Raw genomic sequence first — 15,396 nt, 5'->3', positions numbered from 1 at the left:
CCTGGATTATTTTTCTTTGGGCCCAGAGAAAGGGGAGGGATTTTTATCATGCAGGTTGCCTCTTCTTCTTGTGGGGTGCGGAGGTGCTGTAGAGGAGATGAAGAGGCCTTAGGTGACAGATTTCTGGTCCTTAATTAAAAAATTCCAGCCTGGTTGGTTAAGATTATGTTTCTGAGACAGGCTGAAACTGCAGTGAGATCAGCTCTTAAATCATGGGCCTTTAGCTTGAGCGATGCCATTTTGGGCCTGTGGTTTTTTTCCCCTTAAACACCTTTTAACCTCATTTAACCTTAATTACATTCTTAAAGGCGCCATCTCCAAATATAGTCATTGGGGGTTAGAGCTTCAATATATGAATTTTTGGGGGACAGTTTAGTCTATAGCACTGTCAGAGACTGGAAATATGTCTGTCGATAAGTAGTCAAACAAAGTAAAGTAACAAAGACTATCCATCACTGTATCTTCAGTTTTCAATAACCGAAGTGACATTGTCTTTAATATTTAAAAATGCAGAAAAATATGAACTGTGTTGACTAGATTTTTATAGTCTATAATGAAATTCATTCAAAAATCAATGTTGGACTCCCTCGGAGATTTTTCTTTCATCATGTCTTTTCTTCAGGTGCCTTTTCCAGAGGATCATCAGGTACCCTGAGCCAAGAGAACATGTCTCTCTCATCTACTGCTGTCCCTGCAAAGGTACGTTCGATCCATGGCCTCAGTGGCTTTGCTCTGACCCCCATGACCGCTGGGGAGCCAAGGCCTCACGTTGCGAGGAACGCTCTCCCATGTACGACCGAGCCCACCAGGGACACTGCGTCAGGCGAGAGGTGGGACTGTTCTGAGGAGTGAATTTGGTTCAGGAACTCTCCAACGGCCTTTCCAAACTCTTAGAACTGCACTGCCGCCTACGGCCCCTTCTTCCCCCTTCCCTTCCCTCCTTCCCTTCCTCCAGCCTCAGACCTGATCTGTAGAATGATGCTCTCTCTCCACTTCCTCCAGCCTCCTCCCCAGGTTCCCTCACAGGCTTTGCCCTAATAAGTCTTCAGCTTGTATCAAATGCCAATTCCCAAATAGGATCAACAAGATAAAACTGAGTTTACTGCTCAGGTCACTGGCAGAATTACCACTTCAGGAGAGCTTTGCTGGTGTCCCAAAGGCGTAGGAGCAAGGCCTGATTTTATCCAGATTTTGCAGTTTAGTTGAAGGCAAGTCTGTCAGTGAGGGGATTAATTAGGAATTGTGATATAAGGTAACTTGAGAATCATGGAAACAGCAAGGGGAGGCATAGGAGGCCAGAAATCCAGAGAGTTGGTAGGAAAGCAGTTGATACTTTCTGTTAAAGAGTTGACGCTCTTTCGAACAAGTTCCCGTAACGAACTTCTGAGTTATTTGCTTGGGCATGAGTGTGCTGGAATAGTAAAGTTAAGCTGATGGAGGCAGAGGAATAGTAAGTCATGTTCATGATGGTCGTGGGGGCAGGCGGTTTCAGTCTCACAGTTAATTGTACTTCCTGGGATCTGCTTCTTGGAGGACAAAGGCTTACACTGGTACGAATATCAAAGCAAATTTAAAGAACCTTTCCTTGTTTTCTTTTATTCAGTAAAAAGCATTCAAACTCTTGCAGTAGTCCATGACCAGGAGAAGTTAAATTTTATAATCTCCTATTTAGACTAATTTCTACATGGACTCAAAACCCATCAGATTTCCTCTTTATTCCTGAGTCGTAACATCATCCAAAGGTATTTCATGGTCTACTCATGGAACCTGAGGTCCAATGATGCCGAACGAAATTATTATTATTCCCTGCTTCCTGTCTATGGATCAAATATTCTTTCTTATGATTAAAATTAAAACACGGCAATTAGCTCATACTATATATAAAGTACATATCTTATTCTTTAAAATACAAGTTCATAAAGTAAAAGATTTCTCATTATTTTAACATTTATAGTATTATTGAAAACTTCAAAGCTTTAAGAAAGATGACAATTGGTACAGTGCATCAGTTAGAAGTTGTGTTTAATAAGAAACCAGAAGTAACTGTGGATTAAAACTACATAGATTTTATTTGTTATGTAAAGTAGCGTAGAGGCAGGCAATCCGCAGTGGATGTGAGGTCTCAGCATCAGCAGAGATTCACTCCTTATCATCCATTGAGCAGAGTTCCCATCCTTCAGTTGAACTCATTGTACAAGGTAGGGCCCTTGGACCCACCATGTCCATATTCCCAGCAGGAAGCAGAAGGATTAGGAAAAACAAGGGAGAGACCAGGTATTCTCATTTCAAAGAGCTTTTCTAGGACTTTCAACAATTTACACATACATCCCAGTCATCTGGCCACACCCGTCTGCAAAGGGAGATTAAAATTGTGGTTTTCTAGCTGAGTAGGTTGCCTTCAAGAAAGCAAGAGAACCTGAAATTAGACTGGCAACTGGCAGTTTCTGCTACGTATAAGAGCTAAGGAACTTTTATACCTGATGAATGATTCAGGCTTTAATTGTGTCACGATAACTATTTCTGGAGAATGGCATAGACATGGGAACGTATTCGTTGGCTAGTTCTGTTGCAAACTGCTATTGAATTTGACATTTCAGTGTTGGAATTGACAATAATAATGATTTCAAAGCAAACTTTCCTCCTATTTTGTTCATTCTTTAAACAAATCTCTGAATATCTTTTATATGCCAAGCACTGTTTTAGGTGCCTGCGTTATATATCAGTCAACCAAGACCCCCCCCCCCCCCCGTGGCGCTCGTATTCTAGCAGGGACATAGAGACAATGAACAGTAAATAAATATTTTAATGATGAAGACATAGCATAAATTTCGGGTCTTAAATCGCACACTAAATGTAAAAGATTTGACAGAGACGTCAAATGACAAAACTAAAACAATTTAGTAACGAGTTCGACATTCTTTATTCAAGGGAAAACGATCCATGGACTGGGGGAACACAGGGCCTCACAAGCAGCAACACGCTCCGCCAGAGGATTTTGGGCAAGGGTGGGCTCAAAGGGGCAATGTGGAAACGGGACACGAGTGGCCAGCAGACTCTGTTTTTTAGGGGGAGGTAAGGTAGCTAAAGCCGAGTTGAGATAGTGATTGATATGTGTTCAGTTTCCTTGACAGGTGCTTTCCATAATGCTGGATGACTTAGGTTTAGAGTTATGATTGGGCCCCTGGGGTGGCGTCCATTTTGTGGGTCCTGATATCCAAATTAACTTTATCACCTCTCGACATAAGTATAAATTTGTACAAGTTTTTGAAAAAATGCTATGACATGGTCATATCTTTTTATTTATTAATATTACTTTTGGGGAATAAGAGTCTATCCAAGAAAATAATCCAAAAACACCAAAAAAGCTTTCTGCATAAAGATGTTAATTAATCCTTTTTCCCATTACTTAAGATAGGGGAAGCAGTGTATCTGTCCAGTGATAGGAACCTGGTTAAATAAATAATAATATATCTCCATTGGCATAAAGTGACATTTATAAAAACTATGTGATGATATGAAGGAATGCTTATAACATGATGTTAAGTGAGGAAAAAACTACAATGTAAACTTACTGGCAGAAAATACTCCAAAATCTTAGTAGTAGTGATTATCTTGGAAATTTGGACTCCCCTCCACCCCTTTCTTGGATACATTTTCTAATTTTCCTATTGGTCTTCTATAAACTGGTTAAAAATAAGTAGCTAACAACCACTGTAGACTTGATTCACTATTCTAGTGTGAGCTCTAGGAAATCAGTCTCCACTTATGCTAAACTCACATCCTTGTGCATCTCTTGTCTCTACTTATATACAGAGGTCTGACAGAGGTTTCTCATAATTGGCCCTGATAACTGTAGGGGAGGAATAAACTTTCTTCTACTCTCAGGGTTCTTTTGACTGGTCATAATCAAATAGACATGAGACAGATTAGCAAGAAAAAATAACCAAATTTAATACATACATATGTATGGAAACTTCCCATACATGAGAAAGTCAGAGACCCCACATGCCTAAGAGGTTCAGAGATAGAAAGGGAACATAGGTTTTTAAGACATCCTGAGCTAGGGATGAGGTAAGGTGCCTTGGGGGCTTCAAAGGATCTTTGCAGGATGATGATAAAAGCTGATGCTTAGTAAATAGAAGTTTGTCCTGCCCTGTAGATAGATCAAAAGAGATTATCTCTGATAATCTCTTATGGCAGGCAAGGCCCCTAATTCAGGTTTTTCTAGATTGTTAAGGGAGAGGTAGAAGTTTCTATTGAACCTAATGCTTAAGTTGCCTTTAGCTCAAAATAATCTGCATACTACAGAGGCACATCTTGGGGTGACTTGTTTTGAACCCCATATAATGATCTAAGTAAATGATCACATCAGATTTGGGCTGCTTGGTACTAAAGAGGAAACAATGGAGTGGAAGACCTTTTAGTGTCACGAGGAAGGACCTTTAGAAGTAGCCTGCATAATTTTTTTTTTTTATTTATAAATAAGAAAACTGTGACCCATAGGGTTTGGCTGTTAATCGCTAACATAACCAACCAACCAACCAACCAACCAACCAACCAACCAAAGCTATCTGAGAACCTTCATGGTAAGGAAAAAGGGGAGTGAAAAGTTAACAGCTCCATATTTGGACAATATCTGCCTGAAAATATAAACACAGAGACTCTGTAAGGTGTCCATTTTTAACAGCTTTATTGAGATGTAATTCATTTTCCATGCAATTCACCCATTTAAAATGTACAATTAAATGGTTTTAGATAAATTTGCAGAATTGTGTGACCGTCCTGACACTCAATTTTGAAACGTTTTGATAATCCTAGAAAGAAACCCCGTGGATACCAGTGGTCACTTTCCACTTCTCCACACCCCTCTCCCTCCCTCCGCCATTCCTGGGCCACCGTGAGTCCACCTTCTGTCTCCATGCACTCACTCACGATGGACATTTCAAGTAAGCGAAGTCATTGCAATGTGTGGCTTTTGCGGCCGACTTCTTTCACTTAGCCTAACACTTTCAAGACTCGTCAGTGTTACGGCGTGAATCAGTACTTCATTCCTGTTCATGGCCAAATAATATTCTCTCGTACGGTTCTACCACCCGTCATTTATCCACCCGTCAGTTGGCGTAGTTGACTTGTTTCTACTTTTAGGCTAGTATGAACAGTGCTGCTGTGAACATTTGCGTACAAGTTTTTGTGTGGACTTGTCGTTTTCATTTCTCTTGGCTACGTACATAAGAGCGGAATTGCTGGGTCATCTGGTGACTCTACGTGGTCTTTCCGGGGACTGTCGGCCTGTTTCTCCAAAGCGACCGCGCCATTTCCTCTAGCAGTGCGGGAGGGTTGCCGTTTCTCCCCATCCGCACCAGCTCTCGTTATTCTGTCTGTTTACAGCTGTTATTTGTTATTATCTGTTTGTCGATAGCTATTCTAGCAAGTGGGTGCAAAGTGATATCTCGTTGTGCTTTTGATTTGAGTTTCTCTGATGATTAATAATGTTTGGAGGAATGTCTGTTCAGATTTTTGCCTACTTTAAAAAATGGAATTACCTATCTTTTTATTATTGAGCTGTAAGAATTATTTATCTCTTCTAGAGAGAAGGTCCTTATTAAATATATGATTAGCACGTATTTTCTCCTGTCTGTGCAGTTTCTTGATGGTGCTATTTAAAGTACAAAAAGTAGAATTCTTTCATTTATAGTTACCAGCCTACCATGCCACCAAAATTTATTTAAATCCCTAGTGTCCATCTATGAAACCCATAACCATAAAAAAAAAACCCTATAACATATTAACTGGTTTAATGACCACGTGGGTTCCACACTTACTTGTCGGTGTTTTTTGGGAATAAGAAACCAGGTGAAAAGTTTCTCCTTGGGTATCTGTCTCAGACTGCTGCAGTGGGCTTAGAGGTCGGTGTGAGTGTTTCTGTACGAGCTAATGACTTCACAGGGCCTAGACACTGACGCATGGCCTCCTTTTAATGACTACTTGTCTAATGATGGTCCTCACACTCAAAGCTCCTAATTAACCTGGCCCGCCGTCGGTCCTGAGCACGTACCCAGTTCTGAATCCTGTCCCAACAGCATTTTTGCCGACCTAAAACAATCGTGACTGTGTTTTTACACACATGTCCCTTCTCCTCCTTTCCCAGTTAAGACAATGTGTTCCTCCGTGCACGTCTCATCTACCAAGCTGTGTGTCATCACTTCTAAGCTACGCGTTTGATGTTTTTTTTTTTTTTTTTTATTCCTTCACATTTTAGCACCTTGGAAATTGAGATGGTCTCTTAAATTCAGTGAAATTCAATATTTACATTCATCGGAGGTGTAAATTGTAACCAATCTTTTTCTAACCCTTTTTTCAGATCTGCTTTTCTTCCCCTAATACTGTCTAGGAAATTCATGATTTTCCTGCCCCATGTGAAGTCCCCGTTGAGTGATTCTGGCCCAGCCAGCCTGAGCTGTGCGAGTGGCTTTCCTAGAATCTGAGTTCCGGGTCCCAAAGGACACAAGTTATTTGACTTTCAGTATGTTCTTAGACATTTTCCCCCCCCCCAGTGTCTAAATATTCTGTCTTCCAGTATAGCAAATATGATGGCCCCAATATTACTCTCTCGTTTGGCTTAAATATCATCTATTTATAAGAGGCCAAGTTGTTAGAAAATGAAATTCTCCTTGTCTGATATTTCAGGTCTCCTCCTCATCCAGTCATCTCAAGCTGTGTGTTAACCTGATTTTTGTTGACATCGAAGAGTCAGTCTCTGAGCTACTTGTCCATGTAAATAATAACCAATTTATGTCGTTATAATTAAACTTTGGTATACTTCGATAAGGCCTTCTGTATCTGTACCTTAAGAAAAGAAGGCTATGGCCATGCCACACTGAACGTGCCCAATCGTCTGATTTCGGAAACTAAGCAGGGTCGGGCCTGGTTAGTACTTGGATGGGATTCCACCTTGGAATACCAGGTGCTGTAGGCATTTTTTTTAAAAAAGAAGTTTTTCATGTGTATCTAAATCTTCTCCTCATTTACGTACTCATCTATTGCATATCTGGAACCAATTCGATAGTCCTCTAAATTGTGTTCTTAAACTTTTTGTTAGCTGGAATAATAATCGTAGGGAGCAAATACTACAATTGGTGATCATTCTATCAGAGCTTTATTTAAAATTGAACCACAACCTTTAAACAGACACCATAATAGGACCTCATCAGCCACATGAAGCTCCACAATGAAAAGTTCTACCCTTGAAAGATCAATCTGCAGGAAACTTTGTCTGGAAACTTAATATCAGAGGAACTGTTAGGCTGTGTAATTATGAGTTCAGACTGTGCTTTCAGGGCCACGGAGATTTTATGTATCAGAACTGAGACCCTTCTTTGCAAATCAACAGATATTCTTCAACTTGTGCAAATTGACTGGGAAATTATATTTTGTGGCAGCAATGACAATATTATTATATAGGGACTCTAAATGGGGTCACCAGCCATTTTCAAACTTTTAAAAGCAGTAGAACATGTATATTACAAATTAAAAAAAAAATTGGTAGCCTGTAAAATCGATACCATGTAAGAAGTGAGAACTGTAGGGGTCTAGAAGGCTCCTGGTTCCAAGTAGAGGAAATAATAATAAAAAACTAGAACCCGAGTCAATAGGGCGAGCAGGAGAGAGTGGTGGAGACACAGCAGGGCCGAGAGGGGCTTCTCAAGCCCAGCGAGTCCACCGGGACTGCCACGTTGTGTGGTTTCTGTCAAGTCTGCTGTTTCATCACAAAAATCAGTGCAAATTGGGCCTTCTACACCGTAGCATTTCTATGTTTGTTGTAAACAAACATTTTTTTTTTTTCTCCTAAATCTTGGGGTAAAATATGTATCACAGGTAGATGTGCTCTATTGACTGTGTGGCTTCAGAGCATCTCCTGCCGTGTTGCTGGGTACCAGCCTCTCCCGCCAGGGTGCGCAGGGTGAGCCGGGTCATCGCTGGTCCTGGAAAGCGCACCGGCCTTGGAACCAGGTGGAGCCGAGGCGAAATTCCAGCTGTAACACGCAGGGGCCGCATGAGTTTGGGCGAGTTATCTAACCTGTCTGAGCTGCAGTTTCTCCAACTGGAAAGTGGTTTTAATAATGCTATGCATTTTCCCCCTTTTTGAGCAACAGCGCCTTGAGTTTTAGCCGGGCACAGTATCCCTGGTTAAAAACTATATTTTCTAGCCTTCTTTGCACTAAGGTGGGACCATGTGACTAAATTCAAGTTAACACGGTAAAGGAAGTGATATACGATGCTTCTGAGAATTCTCCAGAATGTTTCCTGCAGTCTACTTGGGTGTGATGACTGGAACTCCGGAAGCCCTTTTGAACCGCGAGGATGAGGTTAACACTTTACAGCTAGTGACACAGAGAACTCAGGGGAGCCACTTTATGGAGCTGGCTTACCCAGAACTTTCACATTAGAGTAAATTCGCCAAGTGTCGCTATTTCAGGAAGTCTCTTTATTCTCAAATTGTCTATTTTTATTTTATTCTAAAAAGTTAAAAATCTATTACAATAATTATTTGTTTGCGTCATTAAATTGTAGCACACTTGGCCCCTTCAAGCTAAGTCTTTTGCCCTTTTGGCGTGTTCCCACGTTTCGGGCGGGCTCGTCTTTATTTTCTGGCAGAAGATGTTCCACGTCCATCTTGTACTTTCCCCGCCCCAACCCCCAAAGCTGCCATTTCTTGAAGGCAGCTTGGGCTTTTTTAGTGGGCGGTGGCATTATTTCTTTTCAGTTTTACTTTTGAATGACTAATATATTCATGTAGTAAAAAAATTTTTTAAAGCATGAAAGGTTATATAGTGAAAAGTTAACCTCCTTCCATTGTCCTCTCTCACTCACAGGTGCGGTTCTCCTCCCTAGCAACAATCAACCTCTGTTACCAGTTTCTTGTGTTTCCTTCTGGATATTCCACACACGTACCGGCCATCAATCAATCTCTCTCCCTCCCTCTCTCTCTCTCTGGCTGTACACATTACTCTCTGCACCTTGCTTTTCTTTTTTTTTTTTTAACTTAATGTGTCCTGGAGATCTCTCCGTATTTCGTCCTAATGCTATTGTTTCCATCCTACTTTCTTCATCTGTGGTTACTGTTCGTTGACTTAAAAGTCCCAACCGTGACCTGGACCAATCACAAGTATTAGTTAAGACTACCAAGTGCACGTCCCATTTTAAAGTAATGAGCTGACTTATACGTGGATCTCTTGTGTGTTTGATAACTCTTATCACCTTTCCTTCCAGATAATAACATTACCCATTACCATTTCACGCAAGTTTGAACCCTGGCGATTACCCTTGCCAGATTTGGCTCAGTCGAATATGAATTTCAGATAAACTAAAAATAATTTTTCATATAAATATGTCCCATGTAATATTTGGGAATATTGATACCACAAAATTATTCATTTTTTTGTCTGAAATTCAGATTTAACAGGGCATCGTGTGTTTTACCTGGTAGCACAGACTGCTGGCTGGGCTCCAGGAGGCTCCCTCTCCCATCTGGCTCCCCAGTTCCCCGCATTTCTTAGACTCCCTTAGAGTGAGGTGGGTCCAGGTGACTCAGTTCTCTACTGGATATGAGCCGTGGCGGGCATGTGCCCCTTCCACAGCTTGTCCCTAAAACATCCATTTGCTCTCCTTTATGTCTTTTCTTCCCTCCCCTCGGGGGCTGAATTGTCCTTTACAGCGATGGGCAGCGTGACTTGGGGAGCAGTGTATGAAAGATGGTGGGAGACTGAGTTGGGCCGGGTCCCTGAACGATCGTGAAGCGGGGCCCTCGCCTTGGAGTCGCTGCCTCTAATTGTTATTTGAGAAAGAACGAAGCCCGTTTTTAAGCCATTATGTTTGGAAATCCATGTGTGAGTGCTGTTGGCTTTACCCTAACTAATGAGCACATTGTGATGATTTTTCTCAAACCTCGCAGTGTTCTCTACCCTGTCTGCGGTGTGTGGGGGCTTCTGTAGGCTCCTGGGAGCCAAATGTTTGCATCTCTTTTCAACCCCAGTTCATAACATCTCACCGTTAGCTTGAAAAAGTCTCAAAAAGAACAAAATTTAACTGAGTAAATTTGATTGGGAAATTCGACTGTTATTTCTAGGAGAGGGGGAAACGGCACTTAGGTTAGTTATTAAGTTTCGGTTTGGTGACATGGCTTAGCAAAAGCGACTCCGTTTTGGCCTGTTGTTTCTTTTTTAACAATAAGAATATTTACACCAGGAGGATTGGCAGATGCTACAAAGCGAGGGCTTCCCTTGCCTCCCGAAGGGCCGTTCGTGAAGCATTTACCGGCACACCACTGCCCTTACGGTGCGGTGTTTCACTGGCCCGGGCACTTGTCAGCTTATACTCTCTCAGAACATTGCAGTACTTCCTAAGTGGTCTCCTTGCCTTTCTATGTCCCTAAAGTCTCTCACATATTTCCTTCACGGCTTCAGATTTCGTCCAAACTCCTTCAGCCTTTTCCAGTCCAGTGACTTCAGAATTTGCCTCCTTGACTGTACAGTTCTAGGAGTTTTGACAAACGTGTGCACTCGTGGGATCACCACCACAGTAAAGACGGGAACATTTCAACACCTTGAAAAGGTCCCTTGTGCTCCTTTCTAATAAATCCTCGCCCCCCAAATCCTGGCCTCAAGCAACCACTGATCTATCTGTTATTATAAGGTAGATTTGTTTTTTTCTAGCATTGTGTATAAATGGGATATGGAGTAAGTTCCGCATTAAGCTTTTGAGATTCAGCCATGTTGTGTGTCTCAGTAGTTCCTTCCTTCTTACTCCTGGGCAGTGTTAGAGAACAAAATTCAACCAAGTGAATTTGAAGCTCTAATTGGCTTTAGTAAATGATTCATGGATCAGGCAGCACTCCACCTGGCAACCAGAAGGGCATTGTGATGAGTTGTACAAAATAGAAGGTTTTATAGGTAGAAAGAGGGTGGGACTGAGAAGTTAAAAGAGTGGATTGTATGTGTGTGTGTGTGGGGGGGGGCACTTTCTTTTGAGAAAGGCAGGGGGTCTTATCAAGCAGATCACCTTACTGGTGCTGACCAGGAAATTCTAGACCTACTGGTTTAAAATCCCCCTTCTGGGAGGCTGAAACAATAAGTAAGCTGTTAATTCTTGGTTTGGTGATCAGGTTTAGCAAAAGTGGCTCCATGTTGGTCTATTGTTTCTTCTTTAATAGTAGTTTTCCATAATACTCTAATTCGCTCATCTCCTCGCTTATTGCACATTTGGATTGCGTCCAGCTTTGGCTTTTGAGGATGAAGTGCCGCAGACATTCACATGCTCGTCTGTGTGTGGACACATGGTTCCACTTCCCTTGGAAAAATGCCTAGGAGTGGAATTCCTGGATTGTGTGGTAAATGTAGTTTTATAAAAATCTGCCCAGTGGCGCTTGTAGTGGCTGTTAGGAAGACAGAGAGCCTCACTCTGAGAAGATAAGCTAAAGGTGTGTCTTTAAAGGAAAATTATTTTCTCTCTCCCTCTCTCTCTTTTTTTAAATAAAAGGAACGCATGAATTCAGTCTCACTTTAGGACATTAAATCATTCAAACAAGGGAAGAGCAGCCATACGTCAGCCCCTCCTGTACAGGTAACTATTACTAATAGTTCCCTTGGAAGGAGGTGGCCTCAGGTACCTCGGAGACGTTCGGGGACCTGGCCCCCAGAGTGGAGGCACCTGAGCGGATCGGCCCTCCAGCGGCTCTTTCTCAATTGCCCTGCGATTCGGGTTGCTTTTCCTCTTTGGAGGAATAATTATGTTAAAGAACGGCTGGCCATTTAGAAGCAAATATTTTCCCCTAGAAAATATACAGTATTGGAAAAACATAAGCAGATTCTTCCTTCTAGAGCTCATTTTTCTAGACTCTCCCTGTTACCAAACTGAAGGAGTTTGTTTTGCCGGCACGCAGCAAACCCGAAAGAGACTTGCGCAGGAATTTGCAGCAAAGAAAGTAGAGCTTTATTTAAGGCAGTGGTGCCAAGCCGGGAGACACACAGGTGAGCTAGTGCTCAAAGACCTGGCTGCCCACCGCCCCCGGGGCATGGGTTACACAGGGGTTAGTAGCTGAGGGAGTTGGGGTTGTGAGCTCTACTGCATGGCCGGGGCTGGGAGGAAGCCGAGCATTGCATCAGGTCCTGAGTTTCATCTGGTCTCATGGGCATGCCGGTAGGTCCTTCTGCCTTCACGGGTGCGAGATGTTATCTTTAGTTTGACTGAAACTTTCTGTGGTCAGCAGGCCTGAGGCTTTGCTCCTTAGACTGTTCGATGCTGGCCTAAGGGCTTAATGATTAAGGGAGTGATGCCGCAGTATGCAGATGGAGAAGGAAGAGAAGCAGCAAGACAGCCCAAGGCCAGTTTGAATCAAGGAGAAAAAGGTTAAAAGCCATTTTAAAGAAGTGAAGATTTACATGGTTACACATCCAAGCCACAGCCCTCTGGGCGTAACTCAAAAGAACTTTTTTTTTCTTCACATCTCTGCATTCCAGTGGCGTCTTTATGAGGTTACACTTAGGTGGAGGTTTAGCCAACACCTGGCCTTTTCCACAACACCTGGGAGATGTGGGTAGCCGCCACCATATGTTGTTTCCCAATGGTAAATTTATCCTGATTTTATCAATTCTGGGGGTGGGACAGAGACACCTTAATTGTAATTCTTACCACAGTGAGCCCTGGCCTTTCCCTTTAAGAACCAACTTGAGACTGTAAATTCTTGGATTGCTGGAGACTTGTGTTTCCCACAACGTGGTGTGCACTGGGTGGCTCAGTTTCATGGCTCCTTAATCTGATTTGCGGCAGAGGGGTGTGGTAAAAGGGGACTCAGAACCCCTTCTATCTCGTGACCCAGCCGAGGACTGCGGGGTCCATGCAGCAGGCACAGAGCCTCCGCAACTTCAGCTCCCCTCTCCGTAACCAGAGTCCTTTCTGCCTGGGTCCCAGGGCTCTGTGCTGAGAGCAGAGGCATCACAGGAGAACTTGGGGTTCAGGACCCTAATGACGCAGTGAGCTCTATTCTGAGCTTTGCCTCCAGACTTTTCCGTACTTTGACTGTAGTTCCCTGGGCTAATGGAAACTTCTAACTGGATGGGTGACGACTCAGTGAGGTGGCCACAGGACCCGTGTCACCAAGTCATATCGTCTCCAACAGGAACTGGGGAAATATTAGTTCATGATGATGAAAATGACAGTGAATAATGAAATATGAGTAAAATACCGGGTGAAATTACAAAAAAAGAAAAAAGTCAGCACATAGCAGGAAGAGAATCTCTAAGTCTTAAAAAAGCATAAAAGGAACTTAAAAAGCCTAGTCATCCCAGAAAAGGTGATTATTTTCTCAAACATAGTTTGATATATAAATGAACTTAAATATAAAATAACTTTCTTCTCTGAAGTAAATTTGCATTGGTATAAGCAAAGTCCTTAGGATGAGGATTATTTATTCATGTTTCTTTAATGTGCCCTAGACTTCCTGTCCAATTTATTCATCACATGACTTTCTGTCTTATACGCCTCAAACAAGGATAGATATTCTCTATTTAAGATTTGTTTCTTAGAGTATTGAAAACAAAAGGAGAATATTAGCCACATTTTCTTTACTCTCTCATTTTCTTTTTTCTTTGAAGGAGAGTAGGTTGAGGGCCAATCCTTTCATTATAAACCAATTAAGTTAAAATTTTTATATGGGTATGTGTGTTAAAATTTTTATATGGGTATGTGTGTATATGTGTGTGTGTGTACACACACACACATATACACACATACCTATGTCTGTAGCTGTAACTGTGTATTGGTATCTATCTGTGTCTATCACCCCCAAATCAACTATTTTTTAATTCTGGTAATATATATATATAACATGAAGTTAACTTTACCTTGGCCACTTTTAAGTGTACATTTCAGTGACATTAAGTATATTCGTATTGTTGTGCAACCTTGACTATTATCTGCCCCCAACTGGATTTTTATTTTATTTTTTTATATGAAGGAAATAAGAATAATTTTCAGTAAAATTAGAAAACATGAAACTACTCATATTGCCGTGGTATTTGGAGCAGGTGTTAAAGATGGACTTTATTTTCTAGGAACTTAACCCATAAGAGTGTCTAATAAAACCACTTATTTAAAACTTACCTTCGTTAGGCACCTTTAAGAGAAGAAATACAAATGACAAAACGAAACAAAACCCCAAACCATGAACACATCAACCTAGCCAATGAACAAAAAGAAGAGCAAAACAAACAAACAAAAAAGCAAAAACAATTACTACCAAAAAATTCTGAATATTTTTCACATATCATGTTGCCAAAGAGGAAGGGAAACAATGATAATACCCAGTGTTTACAAGGAGATGGCGGAGTAATGTATTTTTGTGAAATGTGGTTTGGCCATACATATCAGAACTTTAGATGAACATACCAGCCATCTTTCTCTTCGGAAACAATTCTAAGGAGTTAATCACGCATGTGCTAGAATACATGCACAAGGATGTTCATGCCAGTGTTGTTTATAAAAATGAAATACTAGAAACTTAATTATTTTTTTCAGTCAGTATCAGATTGATGTGTTTGCACAGTGGGATGCTTTGTGGCCATCGTAAATGACAGTGCAGATCCACGATGACATAGAAAGATTTATATCACATACTGTTGAATGCAGGAGGTGGTTACCAAAGGGGATGCATAGTGTTCCATTTATATACAAATGTACATTTAAATGTACCTGTGTGTGCACATAGATGGTGGATAGACAGATAAATAGGTGTCTGAAAGGATCTTCACTAGAATATTAATAGTCTTTGGTTAGATTTACTTCCTTTTTTGGCTGCCATTCTCTATTATGGGTGTGTGTTTTTTTCCTACTATGAGTATGCTTTGTTTTTTTACTGTAAGAAAACAAAATTATTTTCAACTTTGAAACAAAACTTAAATAGATCGGTGTATTCAAAGATAAACAGTATAAAAAGAGAATAATAGGTACAACTCTGTACCCATAAATTCGATAACTTAGATGAAATGGACCATTCCTTAAAAAAACACAAACTATCACAAGTCACCCGATACAAGATAATTTGAGTACCTCTATAATTATTAAAGAAGTTGAATTTATCATTGAAATTCTCCTAAAAAGGGAATCTCCAAACCTAGATAGTTTCACCAGAGAATTTAACCGAACATTTAAAGAATTAACACCAATTTAATGCCATTTCTTTAAAAAGTAGAAGAGGAGGAAACACTTCACAATTCATGTCATGAGGCTAGTATTATGTTCCACCAAAAGCCAATTAAAGACAGCACCAAAAAGAAAAGTACAGACCAATATCCCTTGTTAATATAGCTACAAAATTCTTTAACAAATTATTAGCAAATAGCA

General features: G+C 41.1%; 1 long non-coding RNA gene and 1 pseudogene across 3 annotated transcripts in view; both read left to right on the top strand.

The window, feature by feature from the left end:
* The window catches only part of LOC107514617, a 235,651-nt gene that overhangs the window by 9,738 nt on the left and 210,517 nt on the right, over positions 1 to 15,396 (top strand). For all 3 annotated transcript variants that reach the window (XR_004955015.1, XR_004955014.1, XR_004955013.1), the window contains exon 2: positions 623 to 699. This is a non-coding gene — a long non-coding RNA (uncharacterized LOC107514617). The remainder of the gene's footprint in view (positions 1 to 622; positions 700 to 15,396) is intronic.
* LOC118612726 lies at positions 6,860 to 6,976 on the top strand (annotated as a pseudogene).

This window comes from Rousettus aegyptiacus, unplaced genomic scaffold, assembly GCF_014176215.1.
Source record: "Rousettus aegyptiacus isolate mRouAeg1 unplaced genomic scaffold, mRouAeg1.p scaffold_m13_p_16, whole genome shotgun sequence".
Lineage (NCBI taxonomy): Eukaryota > Metazoa > Chordata > Mammalia > Chiroptera > Pteropodidae > Rousettus > Rousettus aegyptiacus.
Note: the sequence above shows the minus strand (reverse complement) of the source record. Positions and strands in the feature narration are given on the sequence as shown.